At 39.7% G+C, this 12,785-nt stretch overlaps 1 protein-coding gene and 1 non-coding gene across 12 annotated transcripts in view; one reads left to right on the top strand and one right to left on the bottom strand.

Moving 5' to 3' along the window:
* SRPK2 (SRSF protein kinase 2) overlaps nt 1-12,785 on the top strand; it is a 256,671-nt gene that overhangs the window by 132,480 nt on the left and 111,406 nt on the right. The window lies entirely within an intron of this gene.
* TRNAR-UCG lies at nt 7,842-7,926 on the bottom strand. The gene has a single exon. It is a non-coding gene; the product is annotated as a tRNA-Arg (tRNA).

A 12,785-nucleotide genomic window follows, 5' to 3' on the forward strand; every position in this document is an offset into this window, starting at 1 on the left:
CCTCCTGTGGCAGCTGGTGCATACCGTGTGTCCGTGCACCTGTCTTCATTGCCCTAATGCTCTCTGGTTGCTTCTTCATTTTTTCTATTAATTTGAAGGCTTTCTTTTTGGGGTAATTCATAACTAAGTGTAATGAGCATGGGTTTTGTAGACATGCTTGGTTTGAACGATGGCTCAGCTACTGTTTAGGCTTATTACCTGGCACAAGTTACTTAGTTTGTCAGTCTCCAGAAATTGAAGATAATAATTAGTTTGTTGAGTTATACTGAGGATTAAATGAAGTAGCACATAGTTAAGCATCAGTAATGCTTATTATTCAGTTTTGTCTTCAGTGTGTCATAGGGACCCAAGGTATCTTTTCTTAAGTGAGTTAGAGGAATTCTATCTAATTTATCCCCAGTTATCTCTGGATAGATCAAAAAGCCATACGTGAAATATTAGCATATATTTCAAAATCTTATTTACTGACTAACAGTTTGTATTGCTTCAAATGGTATTTGTTTAATTCTATCCCTTAAAAAAAAAATCACCCATAATCTCACATTCCAGTGGCAACACATCTATGGTCTTTTTCTGTTTTTTCTTTTTACATAACTGAGTTTACTAAAATATAATCTCACTTATTTGATTAAAACTGGAATAGGAGAAGTCTGCTTAATGTGCACCTAATTTTAATAGGGACCTAAATTTCATGTAAATTGTGAAGGAGGTTTAACTGGGCCTTAGTTTGATATAATCATAATTACAGATTCTTAAAATTAAATCAATTTTATCTTACACATAATAAAAATTTCGCTTTGTTTCATCTGTAAGCTAGTTCACTGAATGAACAAAGGATGACTTAGGTGTTGTTTCTGGTATAATATCCCCCCACCCCCACCCCTCACTTTATTTTTCACTTCATAATTGAACTTTGCAGGAATTATTGAAGGGACCTTGTTTGGTGGGAGTAGTTGAGAACTTGATCTTTTTCTGGTGGTCTCTCTCCTAATACTTTTATGCTCACATTGTTTTGAAGAGACTATTAATGAATTCATTCTCTTTGTTGGTCTCGTCCCCCAGTTGTTACTCGGTCTGCCAGTTTCTTTTGTCAGGAGCTTGGCCTCTTATTAATATCAACATCTATTATTGTCACCATGAAATCTTCCATATTTTCGAGATTTCTGCTGTTATTGAATTGTATCCACAGTCTGTTGTCAAATGACTAATTTATCATTAAACAGATCTAGGTCTTTTTTTTTTTTATTATTTAAAGTATGGAGAGATACTTGATTTGATCATAATTTTATGAATTCTCAGTTTACTCATGAATATTTTGTTTTTTTTCTTTTGCAACCTCATTAGTCCTGAGACAGATTACAAGTGCTTGCATAGTTTTCTAAAAATAATTTTTTATATTGCTGTTTTTGCTTTAATGTACTACAGACTCTTTTTAAACTTCATTTTAAACATAAATATTGTTTTTGGGACACTTGGGTGGCTCAGTCATAAAAGTGTCCAACTCTGGATGTTGGCTCAGGTCATGATCTCAAGGGTTTGTGACTTTGAGCCCCTCATTGGACTCTGTTGCTGATGGTGCGGAATCTGCTTGGGATTCTCTCTCTGTCTTACTCTCTGTGCCCCTTCCCTGCTCATGCTCTCTCTCTTTCTCTCCCACACCCCCTCAAAATAAATAAATAAACAATAACAACAAAAAGATTTAAAAAATAAAAATAAATTTTATTTTTAATAAATTCAAGAGTATTGGATATATAGGGATCAATAATATGTTTGCTACTATAAACAGTCATTGTATACATTTAAAATTCTTTTGAATTTTTCTTTTATTTTTTTAGTTTAGAGGGAAAGTGCATGAGTGGGGTAATTGGGCAGAGGGGGAGGCAGGCTCTGCTGCCAGCACAAACCCTGACGTGGGGCCCCATCCCACAATCGTGGGATCAGGACCTGAGCCGAAATCAAGAGTAGGATGGTTAAGCAACTCCGCCACCCAGGTACCCTTACGTTTTTTAACCGAAAAGCATCTGGATTGTTTTCTGTGGACAAATTCCTAAGGAAAAATCACAAGATAGGACCATTTAAAGTTTTCCGATACATATTGCTAGTTATTTTAGCAGTTTATGTTGATCAGCTTGTGAGTGCTGATGTCAGTATACATTTATCTGTGTGTACGGTTGTTTTTAAAAACTTGGAACAGATGTGAAAGGTAAATCAAGGGTATCTCATTGGTATATGACCTTCTAAGGCAAGGGAGACCCGTCTCTGGGTGAATCTTGTTAGCATCCTGTGTCCCTCCATTCATCCCGCTGAAGTATGTCACGTTAACCATTCTAAGGCGCACATGCTTTTGTCATTTTCCTCTTCTCCATTTTCTGCTTACTTGCTTTTCCACCGACTTTAGAGCCCGGCAGTGGTGGTGGTCTCTCGCCTGTGTCTCCACCAACCTTATCGCTGAGTTCTGTCCCGTGGACTCGGTGCTGATGCTCAGCTGGAGTGCCGCGTTTGCTTGACTCTAGTCACTCTCCAGTTCCCATCTCTGTCCGTCTTACACATCCTTCAAGTCCCATCTTAAGTATCTTCATCCTTTGTTGAAGGAGTACCTTTCTCTTCCACTAAAGGGTTCTGTGGTTTTGGTCTCTTTCATCCTCAGGTACTCTTTGCTCAGACTGAGCACTGCATTGTCCTGCAGCCAGACTCTGCTCGTGCTCTGGAAGAGGGGCTGTCTCCTGTTAGAAAATGCCCTCCCTGCCCCTGCCTGGATTCTACCTGTATGTCAGGACCTAGTTCACTTCCACATCCCCTTGAAACCTTCCTGGATCGCTAAGTCCTTACGATGTTCATCAGTACTGCTTAGTTCTTAAATTAAAAACTGTTTTCGCCTTGGCTCCTGGGCTAGATTCCTGTGACAGTGACTCTGCTTGGCTGCTTCCGTTTCGACTCTTGATAGTAAACCTGAACCTTTTGGTTTCTGTGTGGTTGTTTCTGTTTGTCACCTCATGGCCTCAGTGCCATACGTTCATTTAACCAAGATCTGTTCCTATTCTGTGATCCTGGATCTTGACTCTAGAATTTTATTCCTGCATTCCCTCTCCATCTGCAGGGCAGAGTATGGGATAAGTGGGGAAGAGAGAATCATCTCTGTCTTTGCAAAGCTCAAGGCTGTGTGTTTGATGTTAAGAAAGTGAGATAACTAGATGCCTGGATTTTCTTATAGGTTAGAGCAGAAAGGAAGGCCCTTTAAAGCAGCAGCATTTTAGGGTGACCTTACTTTTTATTACTGCTATCTTTAAATGTGCATTTATTTAGTTTTTTGTTTTTGTTTTTGTTTTTTGTTTGTTTTGAGAGCAAGAGAGCATGAGAGGGCAGAGTCTCTGGAAGAGAGAATCAAATGTGGTTTCACATGCTTGCTTGGTTGAGTTTTCTTGCTTCGCTGCAGTTTTCTTGCTCTCGTGGGCACCCACATCTTTAAATAACTGTTGGTTGGCCAGTGTCATTCAGCTTCAAGTCCACAGTAAAAAGGCAGCAAGGACACTGTTGGTTCTGCTAGCAGTAGTTCTACTTAATACTCAAAACGTTTCTATATAAAAGTGATAAATGACTGTATATATTAATTTACTCGACAGGAAGCACATTAAAAGATGTTTTGGTATCCTCTTTGAGTATCTTTTCTATGGGCTGCTTATCCTTTCTAAAGAACTCGTATTGCATCTTTCTTATTCCCTTTAGTACCCAGATACTGGAGTGTCACAAATTTCTGTTTTAAACATTTTTGAAGAGAGATATTTTCAGAGAGTTGACGCGCTTTGCAGCTTCAAATGTAAATTTTCTAAGTGTTAATCAAAAGATCTAAATCCAGGCACCGTACTGTTCTCCTAGCAAGTTAATTTTCCACATACAGTGAGCTTTATCCATTCCTTGTATCACTTCTCCCTTACCAGCTTAGGATGGTGGTTTTGGCCATCATTTACATTTTTGTTATTAAAAACTTCCTTTTTTAATTTTTTCTCAAATTTTATTTTTTTAAATTTACATCCACATTAGTTAGCATATGGTGCAGCAATGATTTCAGGAGTAGATTCCTTAATGCCCCTTACCCATTTAGTCCATCCCCCCTCCCACAAGCCCTCCAGTAACCCTCAGTTTGTTCTCCGTATTTATGAGTCTCTTCTGTTTTGTCCCCCTCCCTGTTTTTATATTATTTTTGTTTCCCTTCCCTTATGTTCATCTGTTCTCTTAAAGTCCTCATATGAGTGAAGTCATATGATTTTTGTCTTTCTCTGACTCATTTCATTTAGCATAATACCCTCCAGTTCCATCCACGTAGTTGCAAATGGCAAGATTTCATTCTTTTGGATTGCCGAGTAATACTCCATAATATATGTGTGTATGTATGTATACACACACATACATACACACACCACATCTTCTTTATCCATTCATCCATCGAGGGACATTTGGGCTCTTTCCATACTTTGGCTCTTGTTGATAGTGCTGCTATAAACATGGGGGTGCATGTGTCCCTTCGAAACAGCACACCTGTATCCCTTGGATAAATACCTAATAGTGTAATTGCTGGGTCGTGGGGTAGTTCTATTTTTAATTTTTTGAGGAACCTCCATACTGTTTTCGAGAGTGACTGCACCAGCTTGCGTTCCCATCCTTTCTTAATTTTTAATTTCATTGTTATTTTTATGAAGTTTATTCTGAGAGAGAGAGAAAGAATGTGCGTACACACATGCAAGTGGGGAAAGGGCAGAGAGAGAATCCCAAGCAGGCTCTGCACGGACAGCGCAGAGCCCAACACGGAGTGCAAACTCACAAACCGGGAGATCATAACCTGAGCCACAGAGTTGGACGCTCACCAGACTGAGCCCAGGTGCCCCCAAAATAACTTCCTTTTTTTTTTTAACAATGTTTTTTTTTTTCAACGTTTATTTATTTTTGGGACAGAGAGAGACAGAGCATGAACAGGGGAGGGGCAGAGAGAGAGGGAGACACAGAATCGGAAACAGGCTCCAGGCTCTGAGCCATCAGCCCAGAGCCCGACGCGGGGCTCGAACTCCCGGACCGCGAGATCGTGACCTGGCTGAAGTCGGACGCTTAACCGACTGTGCCACCCAGGTGCCCCAAAATACTTCCTTTTTAAAAATAGTAGATGAAATACTTCCTTTTTAAAAATAGTAGATGAAATACAAAATACTTCCTTTTTAAAAATGGTAGATGAAAAATAGTAAAAATAGCTTGTAGGGATGGAGATTTGCCTGTATCAATTATTTCCCCTTTCCTCACTTCTCTGAGGATCAGGGTAGGTTGTGAGATGTTTACTGTGCGTTTTTAAATAATATTTTTTAAAATGAAAGAGAAAAGAAAATGTACTTCTTTGTCTTCAACTGCTTTGTATTAGTACAGGACATTGCATTTTCTATATAATGAAGTAAAATGAAGTATGCTATAGCTACTCAATTTTTACCTCCTGTCCCCCAACTCAGTTCACAATCTGGAAGAGAGTTGTGCATTACTATATTTTTGGTGCCTTTAGTCATTTACCTGTGGCAAAGTAAATACATTAAAATCTAAAATGGTTTTCCTTAATAATACATTCTGTACTTAAGAAACACTGTTGAGAATTACTGGTTCAGTTAATGCCAATAAAGGATCTAGCCCTTCAAGGGAATTCTTGTGGTCTGTGGCATATGTGTTTGGCAGCAGATGAGGTAAAGACGGGTGTGATAATGAATTCAAAGGAGAGGTGGCTATAGGAGGGTGGGGTAGGTAGAATTAATTATAGTTTAAGGCTTGTTAAATGCTCTTGTTGGACTTTTCCTTCATTATTAACCTTCATATGATTCTGGGTCCCCCAGTTACCAGGCTTAGATCAAATTGCTCTTTGTTCTGTAAAGTGGAGAATAATAGTCGTATCCACAAAGAGTGTTGTAAGGGGGTTGAGTGAGTAAACATATGTTAAGAGCTTAGGATGATAGTTAACAGTCATTTGATCTCAGTAGTTATTCCATATAATACTTCTGTTAGATTTTTTATACTGGTGGCTTGGCCACAGGAGTTCATGTTCATTCTGGGACCTGCCTAGAACAGGAAGTGGAGACATTGGAGAACGTGTTTTATTTGGTTTTCTGGCAGATGCCTAGGAATTGACTGGTAGATAAAAACATAAATGTCTTGAGAATTTCAAGACTGCAGTGAGGTGAATCTGGATGGGAAGTGGAGAATATCTGTGATGTGTAATAGGTTCTGAGTTGTGAAAAATTCTGGGTTTGAGGCATAATGTGGCTTCTGAAGTTCTAAGGCTAGGAGTAGTTGCATTGTTGAAAGAGAATTTTTAAACATTGAAAGGGGACCTTAGGATCTTTGGGGGGTATTGAGGAATCTGAGAGTGAGTTGAATTCTTCCAAATCTGTAATGAGGTATTTCTGAAAACCTTTTTTGTCTTTGAAGCCAGAGTATGAACTTGGAACCCAAGGGAGGAAACATAGAAGAGATCAAAGGACTGTATGTTTCTAATGTCCATTCAACCAGTGAAACTCTCAGACTTACATTCTGATTACTGATTGTGTATCAGTGCTTTAGTCTTAGTAGACTTGATGCCTTGTACCTTGAAATTTCCCTCGATGAGGTTTTAAAGTAACAGGTGCTTTCCTATGGGGGCTGTATAGGGGAGAATTGCTGGGGGATTGTCTTCAAACTCAGGGACATGGATTTTGGGAGTCATAAACCTCATCCCCTGGTAAAGCCTTAGGATAATGCCCATTCAAATTCTGGGCTCACATTCGTCCTCTGATTTTTGTCAGGCTCCCTGGCTCACTGTGTGACTGGTTTCATTGGGCTGGTAGCCTCATCTCTCCCCTTATAAAGCCTACTCAACTCAAGCTTAATAGGGAAGTGAGAAGCTATGCATTTATTTCCCCATTCATTCATTAATTCATTCAGCAGACTTCATGCCCAGCGTGGAGCCCAACATGGGACTTGAACTCATGACCCTGGGATTAAGACTTGAGCTGAGATCCAGAGTCAGACACTTAACCAGCTGAGCCACCCAAGTGCCCTATAAGCTATGTATTTAATTTTACGTAAAAACACATATACAAACATCAGGCTATAATTCACACAGCATATAGTTCACCCATTTAAAGAGTAAAGCCAGTAGTTTGGGTATATCCACAGAGTTGTGTAACCATCACAATAAGTTTTAGAACATTTTCATCACCCCCCAAAAGAATCCTGTACCCTTTAGCAGTCATGCCCCATTTCCCATCATCCCCCCAGCCCTAGTCAATCATCGATCTGCTTTTCTTTCTCAATGAACTTGCATATTTTGGGCATTTTGTACAAATAGAACCATACTATATGTGGTCTTTAGTCAATGGCTTCTTGAAGCATTCTTACCATAATGCTTCAAGGTGCATCCGTATTGTAACGTATATTTGTTCTTCATTCCTTTTTATTGCTAAATAATACTCCGTTGTATACGTGTATATACTACATTTTGCTTATCCCTTCATCGGTTGATGGACATTTGAGTTTCTACTTTTTGATTCTTGACTAATGCTGTTGTGAACATTCCTCTGCAAATTTTTGAGTGGACATGTATTTGTTTTTCTTCTGTTGGGTATACTTAGAAGTGAAATTGCTAGGTCATATGGTAATGCTTATGTGTAAGTTTTTGTAGTAACTGCCAGACTGTTTACCAAAGCTGCTGGACTTATTTAATGTTTATTTATTTTTGACAGAGACAGAGAGAGAGAGACAGAGCATGAACGGGGGAGGGGCAGAGAGAGAGGGAGACACAGAATCTGAAGCAGGCTCCAGGCTCCGAGCTATCAGCACAGAGCCTGATGTGGGGCTCGAACCCACAGACCGTGAGATCACGACCTGAGCCGAAGTCAGACGCTCGACCAACTGAGCCACCCAGGCGCCCCACTGCTGTACTTATTTAGATTCTACCTGTAATGAAAGAGATTTCCAATTTTTCCACATCTTTGCCAACACTTGTTGTTAGCTTTTATTTAATTGTTATTATAGCCATCCCATTGGGTGTGAAATGGCATCTCACTGTGGTTTTTATATTTACGTCCCTGATGGCTAATGATGTTGAGCATCATTACTTACCATCATGTGCTTATTGGCCATTTGTTTATCGTCTTTGGAGAAATGTCTGTTAAGATCCTTTACTCAATTTAAAATTGAGTCATCTATCTTTTTTATTACTGAGTTGTGAGACTTCTTTATTTGCTTTCAGTTATTGAGTTTGGGAGTTGTTACGGTGCCTTTGATTCTAGGCAGTTAATAGTCCCAGCTCTCCCCTCTCACCACCAAGATGTCTCTACAGAAACGGAGAGGAAGTGAGAGAGGATAGGGGATTTGCTCCTGGTGCAGGTGAAAGCAGTCCCTGCTCTCTTATCCTTATATCCCAATCAGTATATTCTTTTGATTTAACCCAAACTTGGAAGGAAATCAAATTTGATTTAACCCAAAACTTGAGGAGGAGATCTGTCTTTGCCACTTGTGACGTGGAATTCTTTTTAGAGCATGAATTTTGCTTCTTCCTTGAACACATACACAATGTGTTTTCTTTTTTTTTTTAAACAAGCAAAAAATATTTCTCTTACTTTGTATCCTGGGAAATATATAAATAGAATCATTAAATGCTTTCAGGCAAATACGATTTTGTATTTCTTTAAAGTAGGTTTAGGGTCACCAAGCTGGCTCAATAAAAAAAGCACGTGACTCTTGATTTTGGGGTGGTAAGTTCAAGTCCTATGTTAGATGTAAAGATTACTAAAATAAATAAATAGACAGATATAATATTTTGACATAGTTATTAACATATTTTAGAGATCTTTAGATTCTGAGACTCAACAGAAATTTGTATGTGGTAGTAAAACTATATTTTAAAGTTAACTTGATTAGCACAGTTCACAAATTTTAACATTGTGAACAACATTGCCTGCCTGGTAGGCAACATTGTGGCAACATTGCCTGCCTGGTAGGAGTCTGTGGTGGAAACACTGCCCAGTGTGGTAAAGCAGCCCTACATGTGACGGCACTTGAAATACGGCTGCTAAAGACTGCTGAGTCTTTAGGTTCATTTATTTGAACGTACTAAAACTTAATTAATTAATTTTTAAATTATTTATATAAAATTTCTTTCAGTGTTTATATTTGAAAGAGAGAGAGAGAGACTGTGCAAGCAGGGGAGGGGCATAGAGAGATGGAGACAGAATCCGAAGCAGGCTCCAGGCTCTGAACTGTAGCACAGAGCCTGACGCAGGGCTTGAACTCATGAGCCGTGAGACCATGACCTGGGCCGAAGTCGGATGCTTAACCGACTGAGCCAACTAGGCGCCCCAAAACTAAAATTTCGATAGCCACATGTGGCTAGTGGCTACCTTGCATAAGTTCTAGACAGCACAACTGTAGAACCTTACTAACCTATTACATGGTTTAGAAGGAGGAGTTGAGTTGTAAGAAATAAGTACAATATATTTTTGGCAAATATTTTTACTGAATTTATTTTCTATTTTCTCCAGTGTTTTTCATTTATAGTTTTTTTTTAATGTTTGTTTATTTTTGAGAGAGTCACAGAGCAAAAAGCGGGGGAGGGGCAGAGAGAGAGGGAGCACAGAATCCGTAGCAGGCTCCAGGCTCTGAGCTGTCAGCACAGAGCCTGATGTGGGGCTAGAACCCATGAACTGAGATCATGACCTGACGAAGTCAGACACTTAACGGACCGAGCCACCCAGGTGCCCCTATTTTCTCCAGTCCTAGTTTTCTATATGGGGCCTTTTGAACTTTATAAATAAAATTAAATTTCTGTGTCTGTATCTGTAATTAAAATGTGATAAGTGGCTGGGTAAATTTTCACCAAATTTGGAAGGTTTGAGATGTTCTGAGTGAAAATATAGGCTGTGTGTCATTCTAGAGAGTGGCTTTGGGCAGTATGGTGGCCGTTACCTATGAGAGACTGACGGACCCTGGGAGGCCCTCCTTGCCACCTTTCACCCAGGACGTGGGATAGATGGGAACAGCTCGTGTTCTAAGTATGAATCTTACACAGAAAGCTTCCGGGGCAGATGACCCGCACTGCTGGTTGGCATGTCTCTGTGGCCTGCTCCAGTGACAGTGGCACTGAGTCCCCATTGCGAATGGAGAAGGGCTAGCTGTTGGTCTTAAATTAATTATCCACTGTCGTTGGCAGGCAGAAAAGCAAGCCAAATTGCATTGGCACTTTTTGGATGGTGGCAGCGTTCTAGGTAAATTCAACCTCATTAACATGATTGTGAAAGCTTCAGAAAGGAAAGGGAATCACTTGATTTGATACCTTAACACCCTTCTTACGTTTAAGCTGATGTGTGTCTTGAGATTAGTTTTTTTTCCCTCATGAAACATTTAACTTTGAGTTAGCAAGTAAACATTTAAGGGGTGCCTGGGTAGCTCAGCAGTTCTCTGTCTCAAAAATACTTAAAAAAAAAAAAAAGAAAAACGTGAAAAATTTTAGGCCAGGGAGGATATTTATTTCACTTTGTTTATAAGTTTATTTATTTTGAGAGAGAGAGAAAGAGGGAGAGCATGGGGGAGGGGCAGAGAGAGAGAGAGAGAGAGAGAGAGAGAGAGAGAGAAAAAGAGAGAGAGAATCCCAAGAAGGCTCCATGCTGCCAGCACAGAGCCCAACCTGGGGCTCAGTCTCAAGAACCTTGAAATCATGACCTGAACCAGATGCTTAACTGAGGCACCCAAGCGCTCCAGTTCACTTTAAATAGTAGCTTAACATACCAAATTCGTGAAATATGGCAGGGATAATGGCAAGATACATTTTAACTGGCAGTTTGCAGTTTGATTTAGAATTCTGAATGTTCCAAAATGGAAGATGGCGGCAAGCTGAAACTTGAGCCAGCCTTGACTGAATGACCGACAAGTGAGGGGTGTATTCATGGAGTAGTTAGAACGGGTTAAGGTCTTTTTTTTTTTTTTTTTTTTTAGGAAAGGATAGTAATTGTGAATTACTAGAAATAACTCTAAAAAAAAAAAAGCTATGCGTGGCCTTTTTGGAGAATATGTCAGACATTACGGAGGACATAAAAGCACTCTAATGTTGGGGCGCCTGGGTGGCTCAGTCGGTTAAGCATCTGCCTTCGGCTCAAGTCATGATCTCATGGTTCATGGGTTTGAGCCCCATGTCGGCCTGTGCACTGACAGCTCAGAGCCTGGAATCTGCTTCGGATTCCACCCCTCCCTCTCTCTGCACCTCCAAGCCTGCTTGTGTTTTCTCTCTTTGAAAAATAAACTTAAAAAAAAAAAAAAAGGCACTGGAATGTAAAATGAAGAGAGGGGGCAGGGTGATTTAATATTGTGTGGAAGTTATTAGTCTGTAAATTCTGCTGGTACAATTGGTTATCCATATGTGAGAAACTAAATCCAGAGCTCTACCTCACACTTTAATTCCCAGGTAGATAATTATCTAAATCACCAGTGTGTCAGAGTTGAAGATGTGTCTCGTCTGTTGATTGGAGTTTTTACTTCTAGGTATGTACTCTTAAGGAGTGGCTTCCACATTTTATTCTTCTGTGACCCACTGTGTACACAGATGTTTCCATGTATAACTGAAATTTATTTAAAGAAGCAATACTCCTACTAAATGAAACACACTTTTTTTATTACATTATTCCATTTTTAGTAAAATACTACCATGACCCAATACATTGATTTCATGAGTCACCCAGTGTAGCTTGACAGGGGCTGCCTTTGAGAAACTCTTGTGCATGGACATTTTAGCATGTTTGTAACAATGTAAAATGATATGTCCATGAGCACAAAGTGAAAACGTGGATAGGAATGATGACTCTTCATTTGGGGATGACTGCCAACCTGTGGAAGGAGGGGAAAGGAACTGAGGGTCTTCAAGTCCATCTATAGTAAGTTAGTCCTTAATCTAAAAACATATGAAGCAAATGTGACTAAATGTTACAATTTGTTAACTTTGTAGGTGGGTCGTGTTCTGTACCTTTGAAATAATGGAATCTAATAAACAAGAGGCAGAGAAAAAAGGAACAAAGGTGTGGAAGTGAGGCTAGATTAGTAAGCAGGACGCAGACCGTCAGAACTGTATTCATCATGTTAAGCATATTTTGCTCTATTTCGAGGGCAGAAGGATTTAAGAAAAGAATGATGAGATCAGGTTTGTGTTTTTGAAGGATCACATTCATTCCCGTTGGGACGAACAGAGGTTGAGGGAAGCGTGGTAATGATTCAGTTGAGGGATGTGTGTGGCTTGGACAGAGTAGGGCAGTGAGGGAGTCGGAAGGGGAGTGCCTGGAGACCTGGAGGAGGCAGGCAGCGGCGTGTTGGTGTCTGATGAGACACAGCGGCAGGGCTGACGCTGAGGGTAACTCCAGGCTTCCACTGAGATGCATGAGTGGTGGTGCTCTTTGCGCATGGGGAGACACGAGGGATGGATTAGGTTGTAAGTGGCAAATGCAGAGAACTAAATGAGAAGTCAGGCTTCCTATGGGGAGATGATTGTGTTCATCATTTCTGCTTGATCTCATTTCCAAAAAACTAAAACTAAAATTTTATAATTAATGTTTTTATGTTTACAGAGTATTTCTTTTTAGTTTGGTTTTGACTGAAAAGGTGATTTTCACATGAAAGATGGAAAAACAAAAGGTACTGTTATCTAACAAAGTACCTGTTTGAATAGTAATAGAGATACATTAAATGATGATAATAGAGAATTGGTTTTGCCTCATGATACAATTTACACATCTTTGCAGAAC

This window comes from Prionailurus bengalensis, chromosome A2, assembly GCF_016509475.1.
Source record: "Prionailurus bengalensis isolate Pbe53 chromosome A2, Fcat_Pben_1.1_paternal_pri, whole genome shotgun sequence".
Taxonomy (NCBI): domain Eukaryota; kingdom Metazoa; phylum Chordata; class Mammalia; order Carnivora; family Felidae; genus Prionailurus; species Prionailurus bengalensis.